Below are 13,184 nucleotides of genomic sequence, written 5' to 3'. Positions count from 1 at the left end.
TATTATTAGCTTTGTGACCCTGGGCAAATTAACCTCCCTGTGCCTCAGTCTACCCAACTGTAGAATGAAGGTAACAAAGGCAACTACCTTGAGATGGAGATTCTCTTTCTCCCTCTATCCCTCCTCCCACTAGCATGGGCATATGCACTCTCTAAATAAATAAAATCTTAAAAACAAAAAAACGTTTAAAAACAAATGTGGCTTTGCTTAATCATTTATTCAACCCTCATGAGTATTCCACAAAAGACATTGATAACCGTAAATACTTGCTGAGGCATACAGAAGTAATGCCTGCTTGCAATCTGACAGGGAAGAGAAACTGATCATTGTCGTTAGGGGAGATAATGAAAAGTTATCTTCAACCTGATGACACAGGGCAGCAAGATAAATGCAAATGACGGAGAAGGACTACTTGGGTGGGAGAATGTTATGACCAATGACTTCGAAACTCTACTTCAAACTTTACAGCTATGGAGGTATTAAAACTTAACTACCAATACCCAAAGCTGGAGATGTTGTGGTGAAAAATGTCTACACTAAACATCAGAATCCCAAATGACTCATTCTACAGGTTTTCACCAAGCTATACTCCAGACTGTGCTGAGCTCTAAGGACAAACGTGTAAACAAGACAGACAACGCACCTGCTCTCACTGAGCTTACACTGTTGTGGAAAACATGGACAAATACAGAAGCCAATCATTTTAACTAGTGACCAGTGCTAGATATAAAGTAACTAAAGACAGTGATACAAGAGTGATGGGGGGTGGGGGCGCCTGGGTGGCTCAGGTGCTTAAGCATTCGGCTCTTGATCTCAGCTCAGGTCTTTTTTTTTTTTTTTTTTTTAAGATTTTATTTATTTGAGAGAGAGAGAGTGAGTGAGTGGGGGAAGGAACAGAGGGAGAGGGACAAGCAGACTCCACCCTGAGCATGGAGCCTGACACGGGTCTCGATCTCAGCACCCTGAGATCATGACCTGAGCCAAAAATCAAGAGTCGGACACTTAACCGACTGAGCCACCCAGGAGCCCCTCAGCTCAGGTCTTGATCTCAAGGTCGTGAGTGCAAGCCCCACCTTGGGCTCCACACTGGGCATGGAGCCTACTTTTTTAAAATTTAAAAAAAAAAAAAAAAGTGATGGGGCAAGGGGGATTCAGAAAGGTGTGGCTCATAGTGGATGGTGAGAGCAGGCCTCCCAAGGTGGAGGTGGTGGAGCTGAGACCTGAGGGGCCAAGTCTTGCAGAAACCTGGCTCAATGAGCAGAGGGAACAGCCAATTCAAACAGTTCATTCTGGGAAACTCTCAAGGTGGCCTGTTTTCATCCCTTTCAAATACTTGCCTTTCATTTCTTCAGTGGAATTTCTATTTTGTCCAAGTGATCTTTTATAAAAATTCCTGCTCTTGAATCTATTTTTACACGGCTAGACACCTCTACATTCATAAATATCGGGTCTCTGCCACAAAGCCCTAAAGCCATCTTCCATTTCCATACCTGGGCTGCAGTTTTCAGTTTTTTCCACCAGGGGCCACCCTTGCAAACGTTTCTGAAACCAAGAGCCCCACCCTTGCCAGAGAAGCCGGTGACCGGGTGGGAGGGTGACCAGCACCATGATCATCCCCTTTTGAAGACTCAGGCTTAGAGAGCTTAAGAAATTTGCCTGACATCCTATAACTAGTGAAGGGCAGAGCTGGGATTGGCCCTTAACCCGAGCTACTTAGTCTCATGATTAGAACCTTGGTCATTTTAGGGGTGCCTGGGTGGCTCAGTCGGTTAAGCGACTGCCTTCAGCTCAGGTCATGATCCCAGGGTCCTGGGATCGAGCCCCGCATCGGGCTCCCTGCTCTGCGGGGAGCCTGCTTCTCCCTCTCCCACTCCCCCTGCTTGTGTTCCCTCTCTCGCTGTGTCTCTCTCTGTCAAATAAATAAATAAAATCTTAAAAAAAAAAAAAAAAGAACCTTGGTCATTTTAAAGGATAGTTTTGCCTCCTAGCTAGAATCCAGGGAAATCTGGGGCCACCTTCTGCAGTAACTGGGAGTTGTGATCTAGCCAGAGACAGAGTTCACAGGAAGGGAGCTGGGTCCTTTAAATAATCACCTACCCAACCCTCTCTCCTCCCTGTTTGCAAAAACAAAAAACAAAACCATGCCTCCACCCCTACCCTCACCTCTTAGGCTGGTTTTATAACTCACTTCCCAAACTTTAGGGGGTGAGGGTGGGGGTGGGGTGAGCAGGGGAAGGCTGTAGTAAAGGACAGAAGAGGGACAAGAAGAAAGGGCCGGTCTCCAAGTCTTGTGGCCAGATAATAAGCCCAGATTCCACCATGTTCCTGCTGAGTGGCCTTAACACGCTTAACCTCTCTGGGCCTCAGTTTTCGCTACTGGGACATGAAGGATACCACTACGGATGGAGCCTACCTCTTCAGGGTTTTTGTGAAGATTAACAAAGACAGGGAATGTGATCACATTTTGAACATGGAAGAGCAATGTGAACAGAAAATGATAATTATTATTTCTGTGCATTTGGGTAGACAAGTATTTGCCTGAAGCCAAGTATTTGCTAAATGAACAGAGGAACCATAAAAATGACAAGAGAAGAAGAAATGCAAAGTCCTTGAAGGATGGGCACATACTGCCTTTTATGTCTAACGTAGGAATTCCATCTCAAACTAGCAAAACAAGATGTTTTTCAAACAACCCTCCCCCAAACCCATCCCAGCAGAAGTAATGGGGTGACTTGCCGGTATTTGGGGGATTGTCACATAAACAGGGAGCAAGAAATACCTTTATTTGTCACACCAAATTAATTCCTTCCCCCCAGCTGGCCCCAATCTGGGCAATGAAAGTTGGGACAAGCAGGACTGGACTTGCCAAGGGTGGCAGCCTGAAAAATTGAAAATGGTTTTGCAAATAACTTTGATGCAAGGCGCTTAACCTATTTGGGGGCATCTTGTCTTAATGGTGGCTAAGTCCCACCCTTTGAGAAGTGACAAAGAAGTGTGTGGAGCCCCAACCTGAATTTCCAGGTGCTCATTAAGGCCCATTATCTTTCTGTGCAACCCGATCCTCTGGGCTGATAAACCAGAAATTACAGGAAAGATGAGGGAAACTCCAGCTCCGGGAAGGCTCTGGGAAACTTGCTTCACCCCTGACAAAGGCCGGACAGTGTCTCAGAGACACAGTGACCACTACCACTGCCTGGGGAGTCGAACAAGAACAGCCAAGTACTGGAATGGATTGGTACATGGGGACCGGGTATATTTGAACGCTTCACAATAAAAAATTAAACAAAAATAAAATCAGCAAGGGATTAGTATTCTTTAAGTCAGGATGACCTCCTTTCCTAAAACCTGTCATTTGGTCACTAGGTCTAGAAACCAAATCCCAGTGACAAGAGCCAAGAATCCACGTGGCCGTCGCTAGGTGTGAAAATCTTTTCTTTCTTTTTTATTTATTAAAGATTTTGCTCATTTATTTGAGAGAGACAGCAAGAGAGAGCACGAGCTGGGGGAGGGGTGGAGGGAGAGGGAGAAGCGGACTCCCTGCTAAGCAGGGGGCCCGGATGCAATGTGGGGCTCGATCCCAGGACCCCCTGAGATCATGACCTGAGCTGAAGGCAGATGCTTAACCAACTGAGCCACGCAGGAGCCCCCAAAATCTTTTGTCTACAATAATATCATCACCGGGACGCCCAGGAGGCTCAGTCATTAAGCATCTTCCTTCAGCTCAGATCATGATCCCAGGGTCCTGGGATCGAGCCCCGCACTGTGCTCCCTGCTCCGTGGGAAGCCTGCTTCTCCCTCTCCCTCCACCTGCTTGTGTTCCCTCTCTCGCTGTCTCTCTGTTAAAAAATAAATAAATAAAATCTTAAAAATAATATCATCACCATCACACCATGAAAAACCACAGCCTCAACTAAGAGCTTCAACCACCTTTGACCTCCTGTTCCCTTAAATATATATAAACATTTGTAGAACACTACGTGCCAGACTCCATTCTAAGCACTTTACCATTAACTCACTCCGCCCCAGAACTCTCTGAAGTGGGTACTACCAGTGTCCCCTTTTTACATGTGGGGAAACTGAGGCAGCTCCTAACGTAGAGCTGGGACCAGAACCCAGGCAGTCTGAGTTCTCGCTCCTCAACACTGTGCCCCACCGCCACTCTCTACAAGCCAGACCCCTGCACTGAGCTCTTTATGTCCAACGTTCTGATTTAACTCCTCCAGCCACCTCCACTTTCTTTCTCCTAACGTATATGCTTGTGAGTGGAGGGGCTAGACTGTCTGGCTCCAAGGTGAGTGCTCTTTACCACTGGTTCCCACTGGCAAAATGGGGATATGCTTCCCAGCAATAATAAAAAGGAACATTTATTAAGGAAAAAAAACTTTTTAAAAACATCCCAGAACAGGGCGCCTGGGTGGCTCAGTTGGTTAAGCGACTGCCTTCGGCTCAGGTCATGATCCTGGAGTCCCTGGATCGAGTCCCGCATCGGGCTCCCTGCTCGGCAGGGAGTCTGCTTCTCCCTCTCCCACTCCCCCTGCTTGTGTTCCCTCTCTCGCTGTGTCTTTCTCTGTCAAATAAATAAATAAAATCTTAAAAAAAAAAAAAACAAACTTAAAATCATCCCAGAACAGTAGGAATTCTACCCACCAAGACGTCAATGGTAATTAGGGTGGAGGTTGAGGGGGGCGGGGAGGATTCAAAGTATGTTGTTGGAATAGGGGCATGAGGCAGTTCTGATTTTTTTTTCAACATATTTTCCTTTATCTTTGTACATATTATATTGTGCATTACAATTACAGCAAATTCCTTTTTAAATGACAAAAGTAAGAATGACTTTTTAAAAGTATGTATTTTGTAAAGACTTTATTTATTTATTTGAGAGAGAGAACACAAGGGGCAGAGGGAGAGGGAGAAGCAGACTCCCTGGGAGCCCACTGCTGCCGGTCTCCATCCCAGGACCCTGAGATCATGACCTGAGCCAAAGTCAGACGCTTAGCTGACTGAGCCACCCAGGCGCCCCTGAAAGTATATTTAACCCACTGTGATTCTTGTGTGTTATTCATCCCATAAGTGCCCTATTTTCTAACTCACTTGGCAGAAATGACTTTAAGTTCAAAATAAAAATTAAACCCAAGTTCATGAAAAGCTTTTGGTGCCGGGGCAGGGCTTTGAGCGCTGAGTGACATCCTTTGCTTGGAATGGCCATTGTGGCTCAAACAGTCCTGCTTTAAGGATTCCGTTTCTTCTTCCACCCCTGCCATGCCCCAGAGCTGGAATGTGAGTGGGTAGAAACCAGACAGTCTCAAAAGCCTTCATATATTTCTGCGAGATGTTGAGATTTAAGAATAGGGACCGACAATCAAAGCCAGCTAACCACAGTTGAGTTATTTGGTAACTAGTCGGATAACCCAGTCTCTTAGCAGCAACTACTTGAAAGCAGTGTTTTCCCCATACTACACACAAAGGCACGCATTATGGATTGTTTCTCTTTCCTTAGAACACATTTCCCACAGTCAACACCACAGAACCCTGCATTTAGATTTATTCCAAGGACCATTTGAACTTGAGCACTCAGCCTTAAGAAGAGAAAGTCACACACAACAATAAGATCAGAGAGCCTTCTGAGGCTCCTTGGGGTCATGTCGCCACTGCGTACCCCAAACCAAGGGGTTTCTAACTTAAATTCTAACTTAAATCTAACTTTGGTTTCTAACTTAAATACTGAAGATAAAAGACAAAAAGTTTTAACTTGATGGATGAAAGGAATCCTGGAGAGACAGACATATTATCACTTGGCTAGGCAGGAGTTTCTTTTTGTTTGGTAGGTGTGGTGTTTCTAACTCTAACCACAAAGCCCTACTTCTCCTCGGATACCACCGCCTGTAAAATTTCTTTCTAGGTTCCATTTTCTTTGATGGCACTGGGTGATTCTGGAACATCTTCCTTTGATGGGTGTCCATGAAATTACTCAACATTATAGGTTTACTGAGCACCCATGCTCAGGAAAAAAAAAAAAAAGATTTAAAAAAAGAGAGGGGGCACCTGGGTGGCTCGTTCAGTTAAGCGTCTGCCTTCAGCTCAGATCATGATCCCAGGGTCCTGGAATCGAGCCCCAGCAGGGAGTCTGCTTCTCCCTCTCCCTCTGCCACTCCCCACCTCTCGTGCGTTCTCCCTCACTCTCTTTCTCAAATAAATAAATAAAATCTTTATAAAAAAAAAAAATGGGAAGGAAAGGATGAGCAGGCCTCCAGGTTGTTCATACTCGGGGGATGTTGCGATTCAAGTTAGACCAGGAAGACTATCTTTTTAGCCCCGGTAAGTACCTATATGTGTCCATTTGCTACCAACTAGCAGCCTAATATCACAGCCTAATAGCTGTACTAGATACGCTGGCCCTGGGTGGTAGGAATTTAGCAGCCCTGGCTAATAAATGAGGAAACTGGTAATAAATGAGGAAACTGAGGCTCCTAAGTCTCAGTGGAGAGAGACCTGGCCAAGCCACACAGCCATGGAGTGAAGAGCCTATGGCATGAGGCCACTGTCAGGAGTTTAACCCCCTTAGTATCAATAAACCATCTGTCAACTAGTTCCTAGCTGAACGGATACCGGAAAAGTTAGTTCTCACAAGAGAACAGGACAGGTGGAGTATCTATGATAATAATAACAAAGTGTCCCTTGTCTCCTTCTTACACACACACACACACACACACACACACACACACTCTCTCTCTCTCTCTCTCTCTCTCTCTCTCTCTCTCCCTCTCTCCCTGAAGGGACGCTGCTCCAGTCCCGGGGCCACAGAAAAACACAGGGACAGTCAGAGAGCCAAGCGAAAGAGGAAGCTTTAAATTTCAGATCCAAGAATGTTCCGCTGTCGATCACCACATTACAGAAGCTAAAATAAGCCAAAGTTCCTCTCATCGGTCAGCTTAAACCTCAGACATTTTTCTGGGGGAAAATAAGCAGCTTGTATTCCTGGTAGACCAGCAGGACTTGCAGCTGGCGTCCACAAAATCTGGGGGTTGTGCTCCCAGAGTGCTGTCGGCTGGGGTGCCCGCGCCCTGCCCAGTCTCCCATGTTGACAGGCAGCTCCCATGGGATCTCAGGGATGGGAAGTTTACTCTCATGAAGTCTACCACATTTTGTCTCCCATCCTCCCAGTATGTCCTTGCCCAGAACAAATTATAAGTGGTCTCAGATGTGGTGTACACACACAGACAGAGGAATGAACTTTTGTCACTTGCAATGACATTGGTGGAACAAGAGTGTATGATGCTAAGCGAAATAAGTCACAGAAAGACAAATACCATTATGATTTCACTCACCTGTGGAATTTAAGAAACGAAACAGATGAACATAGAGGAAGGGGGGAGAAGAGAGAAAGAGGCAAACCATAAGAGACTATTAACTATAGAGAACAGCTGCTGCAGGGGAGGCGGGGGAGGAGCCAAATGGGCGATGGGTACCACGGAGGGCACTGGTGATGAGCACTGGGTGTTGTATGTAAGAGATGACTCACTAAATTCAACTCCTGAAACCAGTATTACACTATGTTAACTAACTACAATTTCAATAAAAACTTGAAACAAAATAAACGAATACAAATTTTTTAAAAATAATAAGTGGGGCGCCTGGGTGGCTCAGTCGTTAAGCGTCTGCCTTCGGCTCAGGTCACGATCCCAGGGTCCTGGTATCGAGCCCCGCATCGGGCTCCCTGCTCGGCGGGAAGCCTGCTTCTCCCTCTCCCACTCCCCCTGCTTGTGTTCCTGCTCTCGCTTGCTCTCTCTCTGTCAAATAAATAAATAAAATCTTTAAAAAAAAATTAATTAAATAAATAAATAATAAAAATAATAAGTGGTCGGGGCTCCTGGGTGGCTCAGTGGGTTAAGCGTCTGCATTTGGCTCGGGTCATGATCCCGAGGTCCTGGGATCGAATCCTTCGTCAAGCTCCCTGCTCAGCACGGAACCTGCTTCTCCCTCTGCCTGCTCTCACTTGCTCTCTCTCTGACAAATAAATAAATGAAATCTTAAAAAAAAAAAAAGATTGAGGTATGGGGCTCCTGGCTGGCTCAGTCACTCTTGATCTGTAAATTTGGTGCTGTAAATTTGAGCCCCACATTGGGTGGGAGATAACATAAAATAGAGATTACTTAAAAATAAAATCTTGGGGGGGTGCCTGGGTGGCTCAGTCGTTAAGTGTCTGCCTTCGGCTCAGGTCATAACCCCAGAGTCCTGGGATCGAGCCCCGCATCAGGCTCCCTGCTCGGCGGGAAGCCTGATTCGCCCTCTCCCACTCCCCCTGCTTGTGTTCCCTCTCTCGCTGTGTCTCTGTCAAATAAATAATATCTTAAAAAAAATAAAATAATAAAATAAAATCTTGGGGTGCCTGGGTGGCTCAGTTGGTTAAAACAACTGCCTTCGGCTCAGGTCATGATCCTGGAGTCCTGGGATTGAGTCCTGCATCGGGCTTCCTGCTCATCAGGGAGTCTGCTTCTCCCTCTGACCCTTCCCCCTCTCATGCTCTCCCTCTCTCTCTCTCTCTCATTCTCTCTCTCAAATAAATAAAATCTTAAAAATAAAAACACAACAGACTCAGGTGGGGAGCAGGGGCACGAGTGCAGACAGAAAAGCGAGGTTACAGATGAAGGAAAAATTAGCAGAGGAAAGGGGTGACCCATCACCCTTGATTTCTCCTGCTTTGTTTTAAGGTTAGTCATGCCGTCTGGGTCACTCTGGCAGTAGAATTTTGCTTCCCAGTCATGTTTCTGCTTGGGCTAATGTGTTATTTCTCAGAGAGCACACACCATGGATGTTGATCAGCACAGTAAAAAATGTCATAAATGGCACTTCTGGAGTTGGCAAAAAGCTAGTGCAAATACTTTTATGGCTGCACATTTGTGTGAAGGGGGTCAAACCAAGTGGGGTTCAAATCCCAGCTTTGTGTCATTCGTGCCATGGTAAGCAAGTTACTCTGATCTTCCTTGAGCATCCGTTTCCCCATTCTGGAAATGCAGACGTCCTCATCTCCTTTGAGGGATTGCTTCAAGGATTCTTTGTTCAGCAAGTATTTACTGAGCCGTGACCCTTTGCCAGGCATGATTCTAAGGCCTGGGAAGTACAGCAGTAGACAAAGTAAGGTCCCTGCCCTCATAGGGCTTATATTCCAGGGAGGAAAAGATAAATTAACAAGTTACTAAGTACCATGAATGAAAAGTGCTAATACAGAAAAATAAGCAGGTAAGGGAGTTCTAAGGCTTTATGCAGAGCCAGGGTGGAGGGGACAATTTAAGAAAGGGCATTTCAGGAAGGCCTCAAGATGGCACCTTTGAAGAGATTGTCCCAGTTTCTGGCTACATGCCAAAGCAAGGTAGTGAGCTGTATGGCAGTGTGGGGGGCAGTTCCAGGGGCCTGCTCAAGCCCTGCACACCTAACACACCTCTGCTGTTCTAGTCCCAAAGACCCAGCTGTGAACACAACAGAAAACAAGCCCTGCCCTTCGGGGCTGAATATCCAGTGGAATGAAAATGACGTTAGCGTGCAGCTCCCACACAGGCCTGAGCCCAGCATCAGCTCCTACTCTTCCGGGCTCGAAGGGCCAGAGGGCCTCCCATTCCCCTTGTCCTTTTGATAATCAAGGCCAGAAAAGAACTCAGGTTTCAATCTTTAGTCTTTCCAGGCCTCCACTGGACAGTTCAGCAATGAGCCAGCACCCACTGATAAAACCTCACTCGGTTAAATCTCAATATTCCTGTCTTAATGGGGCTCCAGTGCTCAGCTGGAGAAGCTAGGGCTGCTGCTTTGCTCAAGTCTGAGAAAGAGGGCCTGGCTTCAGTTTTCCAGGGTGGACACTAACCAGCAACGGATCCCATCTCAGTTCATTTAAAAGGGAAGTGGGCATGGGGCGCCTGGGTGGCTCAGTCGTTAAGCGTCTGCCTTCAGCTCAGGTCATGACCCGGGGTCCTGGGATCGAGCCCCGCATCGGGCTCCCTGCTCCGCGGGGGGCCTGCTTCTCCCTCTTCCACTCCCCCTGCTTGTGTTCCCTCTCTCGCTGTGTCTCTGTCAAATAAATAAATAAAATCTTTAAAAAAATAAATAAATAAAATCTTTAAAAAAATTTTTAAAAAAGGGAAGTGGGCAAACACTGAACTTCACACTCACAGATGCCGGCACCTTGCCCGCTGCAGAGGTGAAGCGGGGACTTCTTCCCTGATGGAGGTAAGCTTGCTTGGTTTCATCAAAAAGAATAGAGAGAAGGGTTGGGGGGCGGTCCTCTGGCTTCCACACTAAATCGGAGTTTTACTGTCCCGCTGCTGGCTGCATGTTAACTACACAAACACCCCACCCGCCCGCCTAAATACAGGGGCGATAATTGATCATTCCCACAGGCTGCAGTCCAGGATGCATTCCTGCGGCCAGCTTGGGCAACTCCAGGAACTGTTTGCTTATTGATTAGAAAGAAAAGGCTCCCTTGCACACCACAGTAATTGCCCACTTTTCCTTTCTGTTGGTTTCCCTGAGGCCAGGGAGGGCCCCATGTTCCAAATTCCAAAGCAGCTGAACCCCTCCTCCCTCTAGCTCCTGCAGACCCCTCACAGGTAAAGGCAGCTGACAGACCTGGGGTAGGGGACCAGATCCTAGGTCCTAATACAGTGGGAAGGGCTCCCTTCGTCTTGGTTGCCCACTCGTACAATAAAACACCTTGACCAAAATATCTCTAACATCATCTCCAACCAGGGTCCAACATGCCCTACAGAGATTCTTGGGGATGTTTTTAAAAATACCCAGGTCTGGGCATATTTTAAATCTTCCCCAGGTCTTAGAGCACCCAGCAGGGGCTCCCTTTGTGCAAGGAAAGAGGAAGAGTAAACATTTTTCATTATCACTACAACCAATTAGGGAAGGATCACTTCCAATGTCACCAGTAAAGGCTTAGAGACGTTAAGTGACTCTCCCAAGGTCACTCAGCAAATACAAGTCTAGTTGAACCCCAGGACCACACTCTTAACCTTTGCATAGTCTCTTTTCTCCACAGACTAATCTGTTTGGGGACCTCCTCTTTTCTCCACCGCTGTCTGACAGCAGGACCTGAGTATACATAGTCATTTCCCTTCCATTTACTCTGGACCACCAGATGCTAACATGATGGGAAAACACACACACCTCACATTTCCTCAATCACCTCTTTGCGGAGTTTTTTTGGTTCTCCTTTTTAAACATTTTATTCATTTATTTATTTGAGAGAGAGAGAGAGAGCATGAGCAGGGGTAGGTGCAGAGGAGGGGGGGAAAAAGCAGACTCCCTGCTGAGCACAGAGCACAATGCAGAGCTCGATCCCGCACCCTGAGATCAGACCTGAGCCGAAATCAAGAGTTGGATGCTTAACCGACCGAGCCACCCAGGCGCCCCTCCTCAGTCACATTCTATCACGGTGCTTTGTTACCCACATCTATCTCCTCCCCAAATCTTAGTTTTTTATTTTCAAAAGTAGCACCTTGTATCATCCATCAGAGGAAGAAAGTAACAAAGCACAGATGACATCACAGCATTATTCATAATAGCCAAAAAGCAGAACAACCCAAATAGCCAAAAGCGGAAAAAACCTCAAGTGATGAATGAATCAAATGCAGTCTATCCATGTAAGAGAGTATCGTTCAGCAATAAAAAGAATTACGGATACATGCTACACCGTGGATGAACCTTGAAAATAACTCACTAAGGGAGAGAAGCCAGTCATAAAAGACTATGTATTTATATGGTTCAATTTATATGAAATGTACAGAGTCCATAAAGCTATAGACCAAAAATCAATTAGTGACTGCCTAAGACTGGGGGTGTGGGGGTGAGGAGAGGTGAGGGGTGACAGCCATGGGGTGAGGGATTTCTTTTTGGGATGATGAAAATAATTTTGAAGTTATATGTGTTTGCACAACTTTGAATATATTGAAAAGCCACTGAATCCTACACTTTTATTTTTTTAATCCCACACTTTAAATGGGTGTAATAGGGGCGCCTGGGTGGCTCAGTTGGTTAAGCGACTGCCTTCGGCTCAGGTCATGATCCCAGAGTCCCGGGATCGAGTCCCGCATCGGGCTCCCCACTCGGCGGGGAGTCTGCTTCTCCCTCTGACCCTCCTCCCTCTCATGCTCTCTGTCTCTCATTCTCTCTCTCGCAAATAAATAAAATCTAAAAAAAAAAAAAAAAAAAAAAAAATTTTTAAATGGGTGTAATATATGATCTGAGAAGTGTATCTCAATAAAAGTTTTTAATTAAAAAAAAAAAAAAAAAAAGGACAAGCCAAAAGCACAAAGCCCTCATGGTCCCATCCATACACAGAAGACACTGTCTATGCTTGTAATATGTCTCTCAGATTCTGGTCTATAACCTTTCACTTATGTCCCCTGTCCTGCAATCCCTTGATAGACTGTTTTTCTAAAATTAGGGTACGGAAGGGGGTGCCTGGGTGGCTCAGTTGTTAAGCGTCTGCCTTCAGCTCAGGTCATGATCCCAGGGTCCTGGGATCAGAGCCCCGAATCGGACTCCCTGCTCAGTGGGAAGCCTGCTTCTCCCTCTCTCACTCCCCTTGCTTGTGTTCCTTCTCTCACTGTGTCTCTGTCAAATAAATAAAATCTTTAAAAAAAATAAAATAAAAAATAAATAAATAAAATTAGGGTACGGGAGTGCCTGGCTGCAGTCGGAAGAGCATGCGACTCCTGATCTTGGGATCACGAGTTCGAGTCCCACATTGCGTGTAGTAGAGATTACTTAAATAAATAAAACCTTAAAAAATAAATTAGGGTGTGGACACTACTGTATTTTTAAGAACCTTCTTTCTTTTCTTCTTTCTCTCCATTTACCCATAAAAAACAAAAGAAATTAACCTATGCATGGTATCACTACTCTGCAACAAAAGGGAACGACACACTGCTGAGGGCAATAGCATTAATGAACCTTAAAAGCGTTACACTCCGCGAGGGCGCCTGGGTGGCTCAGTCGTTCCCTAAGCCTTCAGCTTAGGTCATGATCCCGGAGTCCTGGGATCGAGTCCCACGTCGGGCTCCCTGCTCAGCGGGAAGCCTGCTTCTCCCTCTCCCACTCCCCTTGCTTGTATTCCTGCTCTCGCTATCTCTCTCTCTGTCAAATAAATAAGTAAAAATCTTTAAAAAAAAAAAAAAAAGCATTACACT

General features: G+C 46.0%; 1 protein-coding gene across 1 annotated transcript in view; it reads right to left on the bottom strand.

Annotated features, from left to right (window-relative positions):
* The window catches only part of CDH1 (cadherin 1), an 83,156-nt gene that overhangs the window by 28,238 nt on the left and 41,734 nt on the right, over positions 1-13,184 (bottom strand).

The sequence above is a fragment of the Neomonachus schauinslandi genome, chromosome 16 (genome assembly GCF_002201575.2).
Source record: "Neomonachus schauinslandi chromosome 16, ASM220157v2, whole genome shotgun sequence".
NCBI classification, from domain to species: Eukaryota; Metazoa; Chordata; class Mammalia; order Carnivora; family Phocidae; genus Neomonachus; species Neomonachus schauinslandi.
Note: the sequence above shows the minus strand (reverse complement) of the source record. Positions and strands in the feature narration are given on the sequence as shown.